A 19,240-nucleotide genomic window follows, 5' to 3' on the forward strand; every position below is an offset into this window, starting at 1 on the left:
GGTAATTTGAATTGTATAAAATAATAATAAAAAAATGTGCGAAAATGACATAATTCCTTGGTAAATTGATTTATCACCTTTCAATAAGCAAACTTATTTAGTAAAAAAAAAGGCTTAAAAATGTGCAAAAAACACAGAATCCCTTTAAAATGCCATCATTTTATCATTTTCAATAAATCATTTTATAACGTAATTGGTAAAGAATAAAATCCCTAAATTTAATATAATAAATAAATAAATAAAAGAATTTGTATAAGAATTCATCACTATACAAGAATTAATTTTGTTTAGTAAATGAAGCCTAAAATATGAAAAAACGAAACATAAAATCCTTTGTAATTAAATGCATACTTGGTCAAAATTAATCTAATCAGGAAAATAACCTAAAATAGATTATATTTAACTCCTTATTTTTTTTCTCACTCAAATCTGCAAGAGATTAGCGTGGGCATGAGTCCACAGAAGCATCATTACCATGTGTCCACACTAGCTCCATCACCATGTGCCCACTCTAACCCCATGGGGCAATTTTTCCCTTAAAGCTTTTTAATTATTAATTAAAACTATGCACAGCAGAACTGAATATCAAAATATATATTTAATACATTTATTTATGATAGATTATCTCCTTTTACTTGAAAAAATAAATTAAAATTGTCTAATCTAATAATTAAAAGAAAATCCAAAATCTACTTTTCCACTATGAAAACCTTCTATTGTAATTTGCTACTGAAGTATCAAGTGCGTTCTCATGAAATTACACATGAAAGTGCATGTTGGTGTTGTCATTATGCATAAATTAACAGAGAAATTTTGAAAAAACAAATAACAGAATTATTCCAGATGTCCACATTAACCCCTTGTCCACACTAACCTCCTTCTCCCCTACTGTAATAAATTTTTAATAACTTGCCAGAGCACTGATATCTTTAGTTCCACAAGGGTGCCCCCTCCCTAAGAGCAAGAACGCCACCCTCTCCCCCTAAATGTCGCGAAGACGCCCCCTTAAAAGCAAGAGACCCCCCATAAAAGTAAAAAATTCACCTCTAAACAACCCCCTTCAAAATTTCAATGGAGCAATCTGCCCCATGACCCCCTCCACCCCCCCGGCTCCTTTCCAGATGGACACCCTTCAATTCTAGTAGATTCCACAAGACGGCGCAGTATTTTGTAAATGTAGTATTTTTCCGTTTCAAAATATGGCAACCCTGCCACCAATTTCTTATCAACCGTCCATACTACTAAAAATAGCAATTAAGGACCCATATAGTTAAATCTTTTGTAATACAGTCAATTCCTAATAACTCGAATCTGAAGGGACCGACGAAAAACTTCGACTTATCGGAAGTTTGACTCACCGCTAGTTTCGGTTTTCGACATTTTAATGTTAAAACCATCGAATATTTTAATTAACATGTACATATAACAGAGAAAATTACAGAACTCCAGCCATGCAGCACTGGCGTGGAAATTTTCTATGTTCAGTAATATATAGTAAAATTCGTTGCTTTCTCACGCAGCAAAATTCTACTTATAGAAATGGTGTGGTCTTGATTTCGATTCTGCTGGAACCACTTGAATAGAGCTGATTCTACTTCAGGAAAGGTGCACATCTTCATTCGTTTTAAATTCGGACCCGTACCGCTTTTGAAGTTTCTCTTTTAATATCGGTGACAGAGTATTTGGAGCCATATTTCAAAGCACTGTCTTTCCTTTTTATTGTTGGATTCCTTTCAATGCTATAAATAAGATTTACTTTACTTTCTAATTCGAAGATTTTTAGCTTCAGCTTAAACATCTAAAGAAAACTCTACCCCTCTCTCTCTCTGGAACTTACCAGCAAATGATTGAACTGAAGAATGAAGGGGAACGCATCTTAACTTAGGTCAGCCCTTTAATAGAGGTACAATAAGTTGACTTGGCAACTTGACAAATTAAAAGCAGATTCGTAGTCCAGCAACATGTCTAAGGGTAAACAGTACGGTACAACAAAAGAAAGCTAGCTATACTCATTTCCGAACGTGTAACTCCTTTATCGCACATTGGCTCAACAGATGTTCTCCTTGTGCAGGAATTGCGAGTGAAGGTGAATGAATTTTTCTCTCATAGTCATTTGATTTTTTTTTTTTTTTTTTTTTGAAGTGATAACTTCTTATGGGAGGGTAAACCTATTTGTGACATAACGCGCGTAACGGCGCAACTCTCGACTGGCATATTCCTTTTATTCGCGCATACGACAGAAGCGCGCATGGTCGGGGAAATTTTGTTTCTTTACTCTTTGGATCAGCTTTAAGCGTTAAGTGATACAGTGAAACCTGTGTAAGTTGACCACTCGCAGTGCAGTACTTTGGCGGTCAACTTAGACAGTTGGTCAACTTATAATGGGCGGTAACGATTTTTTTTTTTTTTTTTTTTTGTCATTTCTTGCACCATGATTCATTTTTTGAGTAATTCACCTTTACTCTTTCTGTTCAACTCACTTTCATTGTTTAACATCATTGAAAGTGAAAACCCAATAATTAAAAATACTATTCAAATAATTTTGTTATTTTTTTCTTGTTTTTAACTATATTAGACACTGTAGTTTTAGAAATTCCATATGCGCCAGCTAATTTTCTCTGGCTTTCTCCATTTTCAATTAATTTTAATATTTCATACTTTTTATTAATCTCAAGTTCAACTAACTTTCTTTTTGAAGCCTTTTTATGTAAAACTTATAGCACAAAGAGCAATAAGCTCGACTCTCCTAGTTCATAAAGGCAAAATTAAAATGTCCTATCTCTTAATCCCTTGCACCAGAAATATGTAACTTTACTCATTAGCAGGCCCAGATCTGCGTATCCGCAGTGCGAGGGACCTGCGTCCTTAAAGGGGTTAACGGCCCTAGAAATTGAAGAAAAAATAGAAAAAAACTAGCACTAAGACTTATTCACTTTACAAATATACACTGCTGGCCACTAGGGAGGGGCCCTACATATTTTATAGCAGGGGGGCCCAAAATGTATAGATCCGTCGCTTGCTCTTTGTAGCACAATTCCTGTGTTGCCACAGCATATTGCAACTGAAAGAAAAGACTTTGAACTTTTCTACTGACACCTATTTTTATTGAACAGAATACAAAAAGCTATCTCAAATAGAACAACAAATGAAAAACAAATTTGGAGAATAAAGAGCAGCATAAGTTTTATGCTGCTGTTTAGTTAGTAAAATGCTAGTCTGTCATCAAAGCATTAAAAACATTCTTGGAAAGCTATCAAATAATAATAATAATAAATAAATAAATAAATAAATAAATAATAAAATAATTTGCTGAAGAAAGTTTAAGAAAATAAACCAAGTGGTCAACTTACAAAGGGTTTTTAACAATACTCCAAACCAAATTTGGCGTACATTAGTGGTCAAGATAGATAGGTGGTCAAGATAGAGAGGTGGTCAAGTTACAGAGGTTTTCCTTCATTATATGAGATAGGACTAATTCCGTTCCTGACAAAAGTGATCAACATAGGCAGGTGGTCAACTTACAAGGGTGGTCAACTTTACAGGTTTTACTGTAGTAGAAAAAGTAATGAAACTAACAGAAGATGGATGATTGTCGAGGCATAACGCAATCTCCTAACGAAAGGTGAGTTTAATAATACAATATAATACCAATAACACTGTAAACAATATGTATTCAAAATAGCATTTCATCTTTAAATTTATTTTCAAAACAAAAACATTTTTGCGATTAGTTATACTAAAAATATCTCGCTTCATTTAGGGTTTTGAACTGTGAGAAGGTGTACATATTTTAAACTAACTTCATCCCCGCAGACTCTGTAACGCGGGGGTTGGGGACGACCGAAAAAACAAAAATAATAAATAGACATTTTATTTGTTCATCATAGAATAAAATCTAAAATGTTTCGTAAGTTTGATTGTTTTTTCTGATAAACGAAATATTTAGAAACGACGCGTCATTTAATCTATTGTTTTTGCGCCGACATCAAAACTTATGTTGAAAAGTAATCTGACTGGTGATCAAAGAATAAAATCATTTTTCATTTAGAGCAATTTTGAAGTCGGTTCTATTTATTATACAATTCCTTTAATTTGAACCGGAGATTTTAATGTTAATTTTGCTTCTCTGATCGAGCTACAAATTTAGTATCGTTTCTACAACCCAAATTACAATTACATATGATTAATAAGCCAGAAGAAGCCACTACAAGTCACGGAACTGTATTTGATGCAGTCTTTGCAAGATTTTTAGAAAACATACAATGCAAAAATTTCGTTGCTTATTAAAGCTACCATAAGCCAATTGTTACTTTCATAGGATTAAATAATGATAATAATTTAATCCTATGAAAGGTATCACTTCTGCCGAGCGTCTCTTGACGCACTTTTTTTTCTTTTCTTGTTCTTTTAAAATAAATTTCAAGTCATCTTTGAAAAAACTTCGAATTAAAGGAATTTAACTTCGAGATATTGAGCATAATTACCATGGAATTAAAGACAAAGGGATCGAGACTTGATAAAAACTTCGAGTCATAGTAATATTCGAGTTATCAGACTTCGAGTTGTCGTGAATTGACTGTATTTACTTGTCTGTCTGAAAAAAAAGTTCAGCCATTAAAAGGAAGGAAAAAAATCAAAATAAAAGACACACGTGACTCAAAACAATAGAAAATATTCCTGGCTGCTTTGCCGGCGCAAAATTTCATTCCTCAATTTTTCCCTTGCTCCCGTCGGTGAACGATACATCACCATCGGCTGAAGGATCGAAGGAAGTGACGTAACGAGCTTTCCACCAGAGAAGTATCCGGAAGTATCCCTACGCGAGCGGGAAGTCGGGCTGTCTCAATGAATGTATTAAAAATGGATGATAATGTTCAATGTTGGGAGAAATTGTTTCTCAAATGCGAATCTCCTTATTTTGGATATGTTTCATCTTATGACACTGCTAAAAAACTAATTCACACATTTGAGATCGCTACAAACACCAAATATGTTTTTCAATTTAAGAGGTCGACCGTGAAAGATGATACAGGTATGTACAAGTTTATTGTTTATATTAAACGTAAACATTTGTAAAATTCGAATTATAAATATGAAAGTATTATCTAGATAAATATAACTTTCCTTTGGACAGATTAAAAATAGATCTTTTAATTTGAATTTGAATATTTCTTATATACGAAGTAATTAGACATATACAATTTTGTTGGATGTTATAAGAAAACTATTGGAAAAGTGCGAACCGTAAACTACTGCCTTTTCGTGCTTTAATAGTTTGCTTGTAGTACACTCTCATCAGCTGCTCAGTTGCTAAAGCAATTGTAAATGCACGCTACAATCTACATAGTTTTTTAATACTGCTCTTAAATTGATGAGTGCTGTAAGTTTTTTTTAACTATAAAGTTGAATTTTAGAACTAAACATGTTAGTTTTCAATGCCCGAAGAAAATATTTTGATGCGTGAAATAATTGTTTATTTAATGATCAAATTTTACAAACATAAACTTCCTTTTTGTGAAATAGATAGCATTGATGCATCAGGCCATTACATCAGGTATGAAGATGGGAAACTCCAGATGAACCTGCCTAAACTGATTGAATATGATGGTGTTCCTTTCACTTGCAAGAATTCTGAGCTATTTCAGTGTCATCGGAGTGGAGTTTACAATCCAAAAGTATCCAGTAGTGAAGCTGTAAGCATACATTTCTATTTCTAAATTTTTGTGTTTGAAAGATATATATTTTCAGTAAAATCCCTCCTGACGTACACTCCTTTTATGCAGACAATTTTAATTCCCGTATTCAAAGGCAAATAACATTATTAAAAGCCTGTCCTGCAGACACCCCCTCATTTTCAGACAAAAAAAGTTGTCCCGTTAGTATCCGCATTAGAGGAGTTTTAGTTTCATGTATATTTTTCGTTTTAATAATAATTTTTTCTTCATTAAAAGAAGGAGGGGGTGTATAATTAGAAATGGAACAAAGCTTCCGCCAATACAAATTTGTTGCCTATCTTCTTTTTAGGATTATTATTGTATAAAATATTGTGTCTTTAAAGTTATGCTCTATTGTGTACCTTATAATAAAGCATAGCTGGGATTTATATTTATTTTAAAAGTTGGGTGTATTGAATCAAACAGCTCAGTAACTAATAACATAATCTATTTGATGTGGAAATTAATAAAAAAATAAATAGGCTATAGTAAATTTTATTTAGTAAGAAAGTATGTAAATAACTTTAGTTGTTTCAAAATGAAGCTTTTATTTTATAAGTTTTTTTTTCTTTTTTTTTATACATCAATCTGTTGACAAAATGTTACGAATTTCATAGTCATTAATTATAGTTATTAACAATCACCCATGAATGTAAACATGCAAAGAATTATCAAAAATTAATTAAAAGCTGATTTTATATTTATTAATTTTAAACCAAAATATGATATAGGTGCCCATTGCTTATGCATTCTATTTAAAGTTATAAAAAGTGTTTCAGATTAGTTGTCGTCGCATGATAAAATGTCTTCTATGTTAACTATCATCCTCTTATGTACAATTGGATCATTTATAACACAATTTTAAAATGTGATACTATGTTCACACATCAGATTTTTCAGTACAAACTCTATTTTGTCCTCATCTTTACTAATAATAAAGCTGAATGTCTCTCTGTCCGGAGGATGTCTGGATGTCTGGATATCTGTAGGATGTCTGTGACGCGCATAGCGCCTAGACCGTTCGGCCGATTTTCATGAAATTTGGCACAAAGTTAGTATAGCATGGGGGTGTGCACCTCGAAGCGATTTTTCAAAAATTCGATGTGGTTCTTTTTTTATTCCAATTTTAAGAAAAAAAACTATCATAAATTACGAAATTATCATAACGTGTAACCGTAACATGGGCACAAGCCAATGGGCGAGATACGAAATTATCATAACGTGGAACCGTAACATGAGTACAAGCCAATTGACGAGAAAATTCACAATACATTATTTGTAAATGCAGGCGAACCAAAAGACCTTTTAATTTTTCTATTACGGGCGAAGCCGTGCGGGTACCACTAGTGCTAAATAAATATCCTAATTAGTAAAATAAGATAAAACATTATACAGTACAATTTCAAATGTTCAAGGTTCTACTTAGTTCAAATGCTTCATTTACATTTTAAGTGAAATTTTGTAAAAAAATTCCATTAAAATCTGAAAATTGAAATTTTCTGTAAAACCAACTGCATACAGTAAATAATAAGAATTTATTGAGAGGTTGGTTTCAACAGTACTCCTTAAGTACACAAAACATCGACTACAATACATAGAATATGAGATGCCTTGAAGATACTAATTTGATATGTTAAATTGACCTTGATTTGCCATGAAGAACGTATTAATATCCCTTTTGGAATATCCGATTATAATCAAAAAAGGAGACGCACAACTTTGAGCTGCATCTACAAAATTTAAACCTTCCTACAACTAACAGTTTTTGTTGTAATTCAAGCTATATCCGTACTCACGCACGCACATTAATACATTCGTAAAGGCAAGACTTGTCGATTTACCCAGGCCTCGGGTAAATATGCAAAAATTATTTAACTACCCACTGGGCATTTAGTTAATCCTCTTCACTAGATATGGTTACAATCAAACACTTCAAAATCAGATGTTTGTCATGATTTACAATATGTATACGACCATTTCATTGAGAATGGCTACCAAAGAATTGAGTCCCAGTCGCCAAAAGAGTCTCAATCATGTGCCTCTTTTTTGTTAAAATACCTAATATTGTACAATGAAAACAAGCTTCTAATCCTTATATGAGTCCTCCTCTTGAGTCTCTAGACAGCATTACCTTGATCTTGTACAAATAGTTTTTTTCCCGCTGTTCATTTCAGATCAAATATTTTCAATTAAAGTAACAAAATCAATGATTCCTGGCATTGCATGTATTTATATTTTTAAATATAGTCGGGGACCACATTTAACATTTGACTCTGCGCCAAATGCGATAAAATCGTAACTTCGGCAGAAAAAATTCTCATTTGGCAAATTTATTGACAAACAAGAAATTCTCCAACATTTCCACAGAAATAAAATCTTCCTCATCCTCAAAAGATAATCAAAATTGAGTTATTACTTCGTTCTCTGATAAAAGACTTCTACAGAAAAAATGCACTAAAATCAGTTGAAGTTATTCTTTGGCCGAGACTTTTGAAATTCAACTAATACTTTTAAAATTTGGCTAATTTACTGGCTAACCATTTGAATAGTGCAGCCCCCAATAGCTAATTTTAGGATCGTGATTTTTTATTTATTTATATTTTGGTAAAATATCCATTTTTGTGTTTATGGCCTTTTACAATTCCAAACTCCGTAAAAAAAAAAAAAAAAAAAAAAAAAATTGCATCAGGTGACAGAAATTTTCGGAGTAATAAATAAACCAAACCATGTATCAATTCGCACATTTGCGTTCAGTTAGTTTTAATTGTCTGCATTTGTATTATACAGTAATACCTGTTTACAACGATACAGTTGGGACCTAAAAAAAATATCGTAATAGACAGGTTATCGTTATAGACAGTTTGATTATTCATGCCGACATTTTGCTGGGACCAAAAAAAAAAAAATATTGTTATAGACAGGTTATCGTTATACACAGGTTTCACTGTATTTAAACATTTGTAAAATATTTTCTTTTCTTGTATGTTTATACCTTTAAATTAAAAAGATATATCCAGTAAAACTTTGTTGTTTTTGTAGCGTATCATAATTTTTTAATTTATTGTTAATATTACTAATTACAAATATAATATTTATTTTGTGCTGCATGAATAGGTTTTTTAAAAATGGCTACCCAACGTGCAAAAGTGGCTAGCATTTTTTTCGCCTTTGGTTGACAGTGACTACCCTTCAGAATTCCTGGTCTAGAGCTGTAATATCAGCAAAACCTACTAATAAGAGTACCATTTCATTGTAAATGAAAGTCTGTCTTAAATTGCAAATAAATGTGTTCCAATAGAAAAACAAAAAAAATTTCATGTAAACATGGTATTGGTGAAGTAAACCATTAAGTTTTATTTCTTTTTAACTTTCAGGTTGATCATGAATACTTAAAGAGTAGCTGCAGGAACATTCCTCAGACAAGCAAGAAGAAAGACTGCAAAGCACGAATTCTTGTGAGAGAGATAATTAGGTTTCCAGGATATAAAATTGAGAGAAACACAGAAGCTTTTAGAAAGAAAGGCTCACGCACTCTTAGGGCCGATTTAAAATTAAACCCACAAAACGTTGAATCTGAAACACGCTACTATATGTATCTTCCACAGTTGTCGGAACATAATCATGGAAATACTGATTCTGAGAACTATGTTTTGCTTATGGATAAGCGTTTAAAGGAGAAAATTCATCAACTAGTAGGTGAGGGTATCGATTCCACATACGAAGTAAAACGATACCTTACTCAATTTGTGAACTCTAACAAAAGCATTTGGTTTCCAGATGGAGTATATCCATCTAATTCAAACAAAAGATTCTTCCCTTCAAATGATGCAATACGCAGTAAGGTTAATGTTGCAATAAAAAGACATCAATATTCAAAGATAGATCAAGAAAACTTACAATTAATGTTTCAAAACTGGAACTCTCAAGACAGGCATTTATTCCAGCCTTACATAAAAGAAACTTCCCAACAATTCCTTTTTGTGTTTCAGTCTGCATCTCAAACACATCTTATGCAGCGGTATGGGAATGAGGCATGTCTATTAGATGCCACGTACAAAACATCAAACTATGCCTTACCAGTTTTTTTTGTTGCAGTTAAAACAAATGTTGATTATCAACCCGTTGCTCTTTTCGTCACCATGAGTGAAACATCAGAAGCAATCAAAGCAGCATTGCAAACGCTAAAGAATTGGAATCCTCAGTGGGAACCCAAATATTTTATGACCGACTACTCTGAGGCGGAAATGAATGCAATATGTAATGTATTTCCTAATACAGATTCATTTCTTTGTGATTTCTACAAAGAACAAAGTTGGGAAAGATGGTTGAGGGCAAAAGACAATGGAGTTACTGCTTATAAAGCTTCAATTTTAAGTATGTTAAGGGCAATCTCTCATTCGGAATCTGAAGCAGAGTTTCTTTCACACGTCGAAACTTTCAAAAATAGTGAAGAATGGAAAGACAGCATTAAACTACAAAATTATTACCTCAATACATGGGAACCAGTAGTTGAAAAATGGGTTTGGTGCTTTAGAAGTGCAGACTTCTTAATTAATATAAAAACAAATAATGGATTGGAAAGTATGAATAGTGATTTAAAAAATGGCTATTTATCTAGACACAAAAATAAATCAAAAAGTAATGTCATTAAAGTTATATGCTCAAGTTTTTTTGTTGATAAATTTCAAAGGTACTTAGATAAAAATATTAAAAGCCACAATTCTGTTAAATGTTATTCAAATAAAATTCCAAAGTTTCTCCAAAATCGTCCTCACAACTTCATTGTACACTGTCTACAAAGGATGGAAAGAAGTGAAACTATTACCAATGTTTGTCCCGGGGAGGAAAAGGACCATCTTGCAAAAAGTGAAACGACAGATCAATTTTACAAGATATCATTTCCAAGGAATGGTGACGGTGTACCAGCATGCGAATGTTTTGACTGGAAGAAGTATAGGTGGCCGTGCAAACACATGTTTGCTGTTTTAAAAGCAATAGGCAAAACATGGGAGGAAGTTGCTCCTTCCTATTTTAATTCGGCGTTCAACACCTTGGATGACTTCGCTTTAGAATTCGTACAAAGCAATGAAACAAATGTCATGTTTGTGTGCCTCCCGGATGAAACAAATGTTGAGTCTGTGTGTCCCCTGGAGCAGGCTAATGCAGGGAAAATTATCATGCCTGGAGAAAGTAATGTTGAAAATTCTTCAGAGCTAAAAAAAGAAGCATCCGAATGTCGTGTGTTGCTTAAAGAAATTTCGAGCATCACATACAATTTAAATAGCAGAAGTGTTGCTGAAGAATTTAAAAGAAAACTGGAGGGGGTTTTGGCTTGGGCTATTCCTGCTAGCAACCAAGTAGAAGAGCTCACAACAAATGTAACCACAATTAGTTCTGATGAAAATGAATTCATTTATAGTGAACTTCCTCGTAACAAGAGAAGGAAAACTCAAAAAAAGTAATTTTTATCTGTCATAAACTCTGTAGCTCAGAGCCAGACTGATACAAATCCAAAAATTGTGATTTTCTGTTTATTAGTTCATTGTATGTAGATTCCTATTCCGCATTGAGCCATGTGAAGGCAATTCTAAAAGGAAAAATTCTCTGTAATTATTTACAGTGTTAAAGAGTGCGGGTCCCTTTTTTTCCATACATTTGAGATAAATGCTTTTCTTCTCTCCTGTAAAGTAGTGATATGTGAATTTCGCTATTCTGGCTCTGAAGTACAGAACTCATGGTGGTAACGCAACCTGGAAATCGAGGAATCCTCAGGGAAATTTGAAAAAGTCAGAGTATTTTAAAATTTTCTCAAAGTATCATCTATGAAAGTTGTAATTTTCAATCACAAAGCCGCCAAACCTTAACATTTTCCTCCCTTACTTTTTTAATTAACTTTTTGGACACCAAAGAATTTTGTTTTTGACTTTGCCAAACAAAACTTCATAAATATTCTAAAATTATTTTTAATTGCTTCTATTGAAAAAGCTTTGAAATTAAACCCAACAAGAAAAATAAAAAATTGCGAAAAGTATCCCACAAATCGTTTCTTTCTGATGATCGCAATATTTTTGCATGCATGTTTGGAATTGATTTTTTTTTAAATAATTTTTCTTTATTGTAACATGTTAAGCTTTGTTAAAGGCTTGTAAATAAAATTTGTTTATTAATCATTAAAACCTTTATTCAGAAATGCTTAATAGAAATTCTGTGATCCTTTTACGTTTGAGTTTGCAAATGTCACCAGTGTCAAATTTTAAACCAAAAAATTTCAACTAAAGTCTTGAAGTATTTTGAATGTTAATCTGTTTTCATATAAAAATTTGTTTTTCCTCATATTTTTCGAACTATTATCTACTGCCTATGTTTCTTGCAAAAACGGCAGGTATGCTATATTAAGGTGGTTCTATCTTTTTCCAATATTATGTCGTTCTATCTAGCTATTTTTGGAGCTAAATTGGAAGGGGGAATATCAGGGAACTTTTTCTCCAGCATTTTGTTACCACCATAGAACTTATACTGACAGAATTAGCATTGTCTAGAAAAAATGATGGATGATTTATATTATATACCTATGCATTTGAATGTCCTGCTTATTTTGCTTCCATTTTGATACCGTATTTTTAAATTCACATTTTATTTTAATTAGATGTATATTGTATTTCTATGATATATTTTGTCTTGCATAATAAAATTCATATTTTAAGATTGTAACTTTTTTTTCCTCCATGCTTACATTTGTATGCTAAGCTCACCGTACTACAAATTTTAATTCATTTTATATTGCACTCATATACAACATTTTGAAAATGCACTTTTTGCAGTAAAGTCCTTGTATTTCCATATAGTGAGAAAAAGTGATGCATAAACACCAGTTTCTTATAAAGTACTCCTTAATATACTGAGTGGACACTTGGCACTGACCAAATTTTGACTGTGTTCTCGGCTATAATTAAATAGTAGTGAAAATGAAATATTTATGAGTATGATCGAAGACAAAGAATTTTTGATAGATACCAAAATTATGATCTAAATTTATAGCATACAATCAGTGGTGTAGCCAACGGGGGATCTGGACCTTCTCCAAAATGACTAAGTGTAAATATATAATTGCAGAAAAAATGCATTGTGTTGAAAACAAGAATTCTACTCAAGTAAGAAATAGGAACAAGAAAAAATATGTTTTTTATATTTCTCCTGTGCAATATATGATTTTTTTTTTTTTTTTTGAAGGAGAATTAGAACAGTAAACCGAACTAAATGGGGAGTGGGGCACGAAATTAGGGGGCGACGTAAGGCATAGAGCCTTTGAAGTACTCGTAGATAAAAATTCTGAGAACATATACCTGTTTATAATCTAACAAAAGGCACTTCTCCTTTGTTTAGTTCCCTCTTGAGGAATCTAGCATTAACTTTTGCTGCTTGTTTTAAATTCAAATGTATTCAAAATTATTACTTGTCACTAATTACAGTTAAATAAATTTTTTGTCTCTAAATTCTATTTTGCTTATTTTTCGAAGATCTGCATATTAATTTATCAAATTTCCTTAGACCCCCCCCCCCCCCCCCCCGAAATGAAAATCTCGCTGCGCCACTGAATGGACCACCTCCGAAATAAAATCCTGGCTACGCCACTGCATACAATCCTTTACTGCTGCTTGACTCATAATAAATGACATTATGGAATACGAAGGGTAAGAAAAGCTCCATGTGTAAAGAGAGTGCAGGGAGAAATTTATTACTATGCATTTATTTCTGAATACTTAGTTGCGAGTTTTAAAGATAGTAAAATGTAACATCTATTATTATGCTGTACACATTGAGGGGAGTGAGTCTTGACAAGCCTATGCATTTTTTTAAAAACAATAGTTAAACTTTTCAATTGCAAGTTGAATTTTTTTTTTTTTTACATTATGCAATGAATTTTTGAAATAAACAAAAATCATCTTTTGCTATGGTTGGGACAAACCTAACCTCGTTAGTTCTTAATGGTGTGATCTGCTTGATAGCTCTGCAATGCCAATCTCTTCTTCAGAACATAGGAAAATGTAAATTTACCTTGTCACTTTGCCTAATAATTGCATAAATTCTAAATTTGAAGTAAAGCACAATGTTTTACTGTTTAGGTGTAAACTTGCTATGAAAATGTAGCAGGCATCGGAACACCCTTGTCAATCAATGCCAGGAAATAAAAACTACCCGAAAATAAAATATTTTGGAGTTAAATGCAATGCCTTCATGCAAAGAAATTTACTCACCAGAAATGGCTATTTTGTCCGATTAAATGAAACTAATTAAATGATCCCATAAAAAAAAAGAAGTGATAAATTTCCACTTTTCTTATGGAGATACACAAATTTACTATAAAAAAAAAAATTTTCAATGCAAGTCATATATTTTTCTTTCTTTATGAACCTTAATTTTCAGAACAAATTTTAAACTTGTTCATTTTTTAAAAAGTAAGTTATATTAACTATTTCACTTTGCCCAACATTCCCCCATATAGCGAAATAACACTTCCTCGTTCTTCAGGAGTTAATACTTTAAAAAAAAAAATATTGTTTTTTTTTTTAAATTCCAAATAAAAACTAATGAAAACACATTTAAAAATTAAGAACGGTAATTTTTATTATTATTTTATTTATTTATTTTTTGTACATTACAACTGAAAATACTTTTGTAAAATACAGAACAGTAAATATATTTTTTATACTTGTATGTTAATCACACTCGTCATTTCTAATACTCCCATAAATTTTCTCGGATCGGGCTGGGGGGGGGGGGGAATAATAAAATAGCTCAATAATCATGCCCTTTTCCGTTTGTTATACTCCTGTTTTAAGGTAGCGAAATACGGAACTACTTCTGGTACAAACAAGAGAAAAAAGAAGGCGGAGCTAAAATGACGTCACTTCCTTCGATCCTTCAGCCGATGGTGATGTATCGTCCACCGCTCCCGTCGTTTAGCCGACATGAAATTCCTAAATATCTCAAAAGGTAGGATTGAAAGGGAAAAACAAATGGGGAAGAAAAGTTCGTGTGGACGAAAAGTAAGAGACACCCTTCTTGACCAATATCTTAAAACCGTGCCTTCATTTACGTGCCACCTGAAAATCATATTTTACGAAATATTCCAATGGAGCACACCATTTTGAATTACATTGAAAAGTGCTTTGTACTTTATGGAAAAGCAAAATCCATTCAAAACGAGAAGGAAATTCTTCATGGGTATGCTCCCCTCCCCGTGATGTCTATTCTAATTCAGGAAGTGTGTTCTTCGGTTAAGCTATGAGAGAGTAAGATAATGCTGTAGAATACAAAATGTCGTTCTAGATTACTACGCGAGGGTGGGATCATTTCATGTCTTCCTTTGGTCCCTTTTTTTTATTCCAGACATCCCCCTAACACTATGTAAAAGATATTGGCTCGAGGCTTCCATCGTGATTCGTAATTCGATTGTTCTCTCGCGCAGGAAGCCAAAGAATAAGATGCGTTCGATATTCCTCTAGGGTTCGAGAGCTGAATGAAGAGATATATGAATTTCTTTAGATAATATATAGGCGGCTTTTTTTTTCTATATGAGTGTAGAATAAATGAGCCAAGTAGTTGTATAAGTATGGGCATCTACATTTCTTTGATTCACCAGTTTTTAATCTCTACCCCTGCGAAACACAAAGGCAAGCAATATGCAAAGTTAAAATGCGTCATATTCCCCTCCCCTCCCTTTTAGCTGAATCATTTTTGCAGCTATACGGCTGAGTGTATGTTCTAGACATAATATTTATGGTTTTACAAAACCGTATATAATTCTAAAATAATTTTTAAAACACTTTTAGGTAAATAACTAGTATGTACGAAAAAAATTAACTTAAAATCATATTTTTTTCAATTTTCATTACTATTATTTTTCATTTCATTATTGCCTTGTTTTGTTGTTCATAGAGGGTAAGCTGAACAGAACTGCAATATTTAATTACCATCAAAAGCAATCATTAATGTTATGACAACCAGAAAGGTTTTAAATTATTCATTTTTTTAAAAACATTTTGAGAGTTTAGATTTCAATTTGGTGTTACGTTTGCGCTCTGCTTTAGTGACACGTTTCAGCACTCTTTTAATAAGACAACGCTCGATCACATACAGCAAAAGTGTCAGAGAACTTCCTCTTCCACATTATCAACTTCTCCGGCCTGCTCTATCCACTGATTTGTATCTAATCCAGCATATCTGGGATCACTTGAGTCGGTAAGCTGGACAGTCTACGAGTTTGACAGACTGGATAGCGCATTTACAATAACTTTACACTCCAGGGTTCCACATACCGACCACTATTTGGCTTAACCAATTGAATGGGACCCTGGAGACAACTCCAATTTTTGATCCAGACCAGAAGCCGAACAATCCCCGGTCCAGCACCCCCAGACATGTCATTTCACTTGGAGGACTTTGTGACTACGAGCATATTTAACGTCCCCCCAGTCACCGTTAATGAAGACGGTTGATCTTCGATCGGCTAGAATCGAACCCGGAACACTCCAGTCACAAGTTCAATGGTGGCCTGACACTTACTGATCAAACCACCACGGCCCTGCATTTACAATAACTGTCGCTCGAGCTGACATAGGACATCATACGAAACAGTTCACTATTTAACTCTCCCTCTAGGGGTATCGAAGTGTTATTCCTCAATGGTCACGTTAGTGACCCAACAGAGTAAGAAAAACTCCATTCATTTAGAATTTTTCCAGTAATAAATAATCATTTTGCCTTCATTTTTCAATAATTTTCTTATATCAATATTGTCCTTACGTATGTAAAATTTCGTTTAATTTAAACAATTCCTTCAAGGGGCGTCGATTTTTTTTTTTTTTTTTTTTTTTTGTTACAGATAGAGTGTAAATTTACTATGATGTTAGCCATATGGAGGTACCAATCGTGATCTAGAGATACTTTGATGAGTTAGATTGCTTGTTGAGCATCATTACCCTATTTTTTTTCTAAATAGCATCATCCGGCAAAGGAAGCTTATCTTACATTCACAAACTGTAATTCGTCTGCTTTGAAATGTAAACACAAGAGAATTTTCCTTTCATACGATGAAATACTTCATCTGTTTGGTAACAAGAGGTTTTCGAACACCTTTTAAGGGTATTTATTTAGCAGTTGGTAACAGAAACACACTCTAAAGTTTTACCGCTCCAATTAAGGAAAAAGTCTATGAAGTTTCAGTTGCCAGAAATAATTGAAATGAAGAAACTTCTTTTAAAAAAAATGAAAACTGTACACGTCCTTCCTGCACATAGTTACTAACTCCAAACAATGCTCCTCTCATGTATCCCTTCCCCTCTCCACCCTCGTACTGATATAATAAATGATGAAATAAATGCAAAGCTTTAGACTCATCAGTAGTGAAAAAGCCTATTTTAAAAATATTTTTTCATATTTTTTCTGGCTTCTTTGTTAAATTTGCGAGTATATAACTGCTAGGCCTGCGGAGTTTGAAAATGAAAATGACACACTCCGGCTAAAACTCTGAATCCTTTACTCCAAAGTCAACGTGACTCCGACTCCGTAAGCACTAGCAGAATGACGGACTTAGTGGAAAAATGACCGACTCCGACTCTTAGAATTTTAAGCCTTTGACACCCGACTCCGACTCTTTTGTTTCAAAATCAGTTCAACTCTTCAACTCCGACTCCGCAGCCCTGGTTATAGGATCCATACACAACTGAAAATTAAGTTCTATTGTAATAATGTGTTCAATGTAACACTTGTGCTCTATTTCAAAATGGCGCACCTAAGAGATATTTCTATTATATTTTAAAAAATGTAAGGTCAAATAAATATTGTGAAAGAAAGTCTCTGGCGGGCCTGCGTCCAGGAGATAACATAGCACCTACAGCCTTGAAATTTAGTACAAAATTACTTCGAGCCCCGGTGGTTTGCTTTTCGGGTTGTGTTTTTCAACTTTTGAATTAGGGTTTTTTTTTTTTTTTTTTCATTTTTTAAGCTCAAATTTCACCTAAATTGCCTATTTAAGGCATGAGAGATTTTCCACACCCCTTAACAGTCTATGTCGTTCGGAAGAGGTTTTTTGTTTCTGCATCAAATAAAACTTGTTCCAATTTTCTCAATTAATTAGAACAGCAAGTATAAGGGATTTTATTTTAGCGAAAAGTCATAGGCTGAACTAAATTCACGCCCGAAGATAAAGATCAAAATATATTACCACGAATTTGAAAGAGACTTTTCAAACATGCAAAACGGCCGTTTTGCTATGTTCAGGAGGCCCTTAAGCTGTGAAATTCGGTAGAAGTTAGTTTACAGTCCCCCCCCCCTTAGCTTACAGCCCCTGTAGACCCTGCAGGAGGGGTGCTCTTTGAAGCGTTTCTTTAAAAAAAATATTTTTGTTACACCCGTTTTTATTAAGTTTTTTGTCTTCGGGTTGAAGTAGGATTTCAATATTTTTCTATAATTATTGAGTGTTTTACAAAAACTTTATTTTCTACTGGTAGGAGAGCGTGATTTTTATTTTGTTCTAATTGTAACGCGTATTTTAACTGATTCTTCTTTACAAGCACTTTAAATCCCCGCGAACCGAATAAGATTGCGAAGCAATCTTCAGGGGTTGGGTGAGTGGCAGCGAGCAGGGGATGGAGCCCCCTAGTCTTCTAAATAAATATTCTAAATAATCTGACCAAAACAACTTCGGCCAAATAGAAGACGGATCAATTCCCATCAGCCTCAAATATCACCTATGACATTGATGAATAAGCAGCGCGAGGACTGGAACAACGCTTCGGAAGTGGGTATATGAAAAGAGGGTCCATTTAAGGTAGCTTAATGACTAAATGCTTGCTGGTTTGACAGGATGTCGTGTCATTTGCATCGTAATGTGCTGGCTATGATTGAATTTCTGGGAGGAAGGATTTGAAATAAATCAAGCATTTAATATACACAAATTGGTGTGGTGTGCGAGTTATGCGCGCATTTCTCCGTGTATTCAAGCACTGTGTCGCAATAGTTCCTTAATCTTCAAACAACTAAGATTGCAAGTCTGATTAGTAATCTGAAATGTTTGTATTCGATAAATTTTTGCCTTTAGGTCCATATAGATCTTTTTTTTTTTCCTGAATATACGTAATTTTGCACGAAATGTAAAGTCAAAATGTTTTAATCTGAAGTCTGCTTGAGTTAAGTTACCTTGAAAAAGATATGAATGAAATCGAACCGCAATCTATTTAACCCTTAGTTGCAGAAGTGGACTTCAGACTATTGCGTTTCCCAATCATAAATACGAACACACAGCGTAAAAATCTTTATATCGATGATAGACTTCTGCTTTCACTTCATGCCAATTCATGAAAAAGTGCAAGTTAAGATGGCGAAGAAATTCCTGTAATAATATTTGAGTAAAACAGAAAAAGTTGCATTTTTATGGGGAACGAACATTTAGTACTTTCATAACCTTCATAATTTTGAAACAACTGTCAAAGTTATTTTCAGTGAACAGGAAAACATTGATGAAT

Source organism: Uloborus diversus, chromosome 1, assembly GCF_026930045.1.
Source record: "Uloborus diversus isolate 005 chromosome 1, Udiv.v.3.1, whole genome shotgun sequence".
Taxonomy (NCBI): domain Eukaryota; kingdom Metazoa; phylum Arthropoda; class Arachnida; order Araneae; family Uloboridae; genus Uloborus; species Uloborus diversus.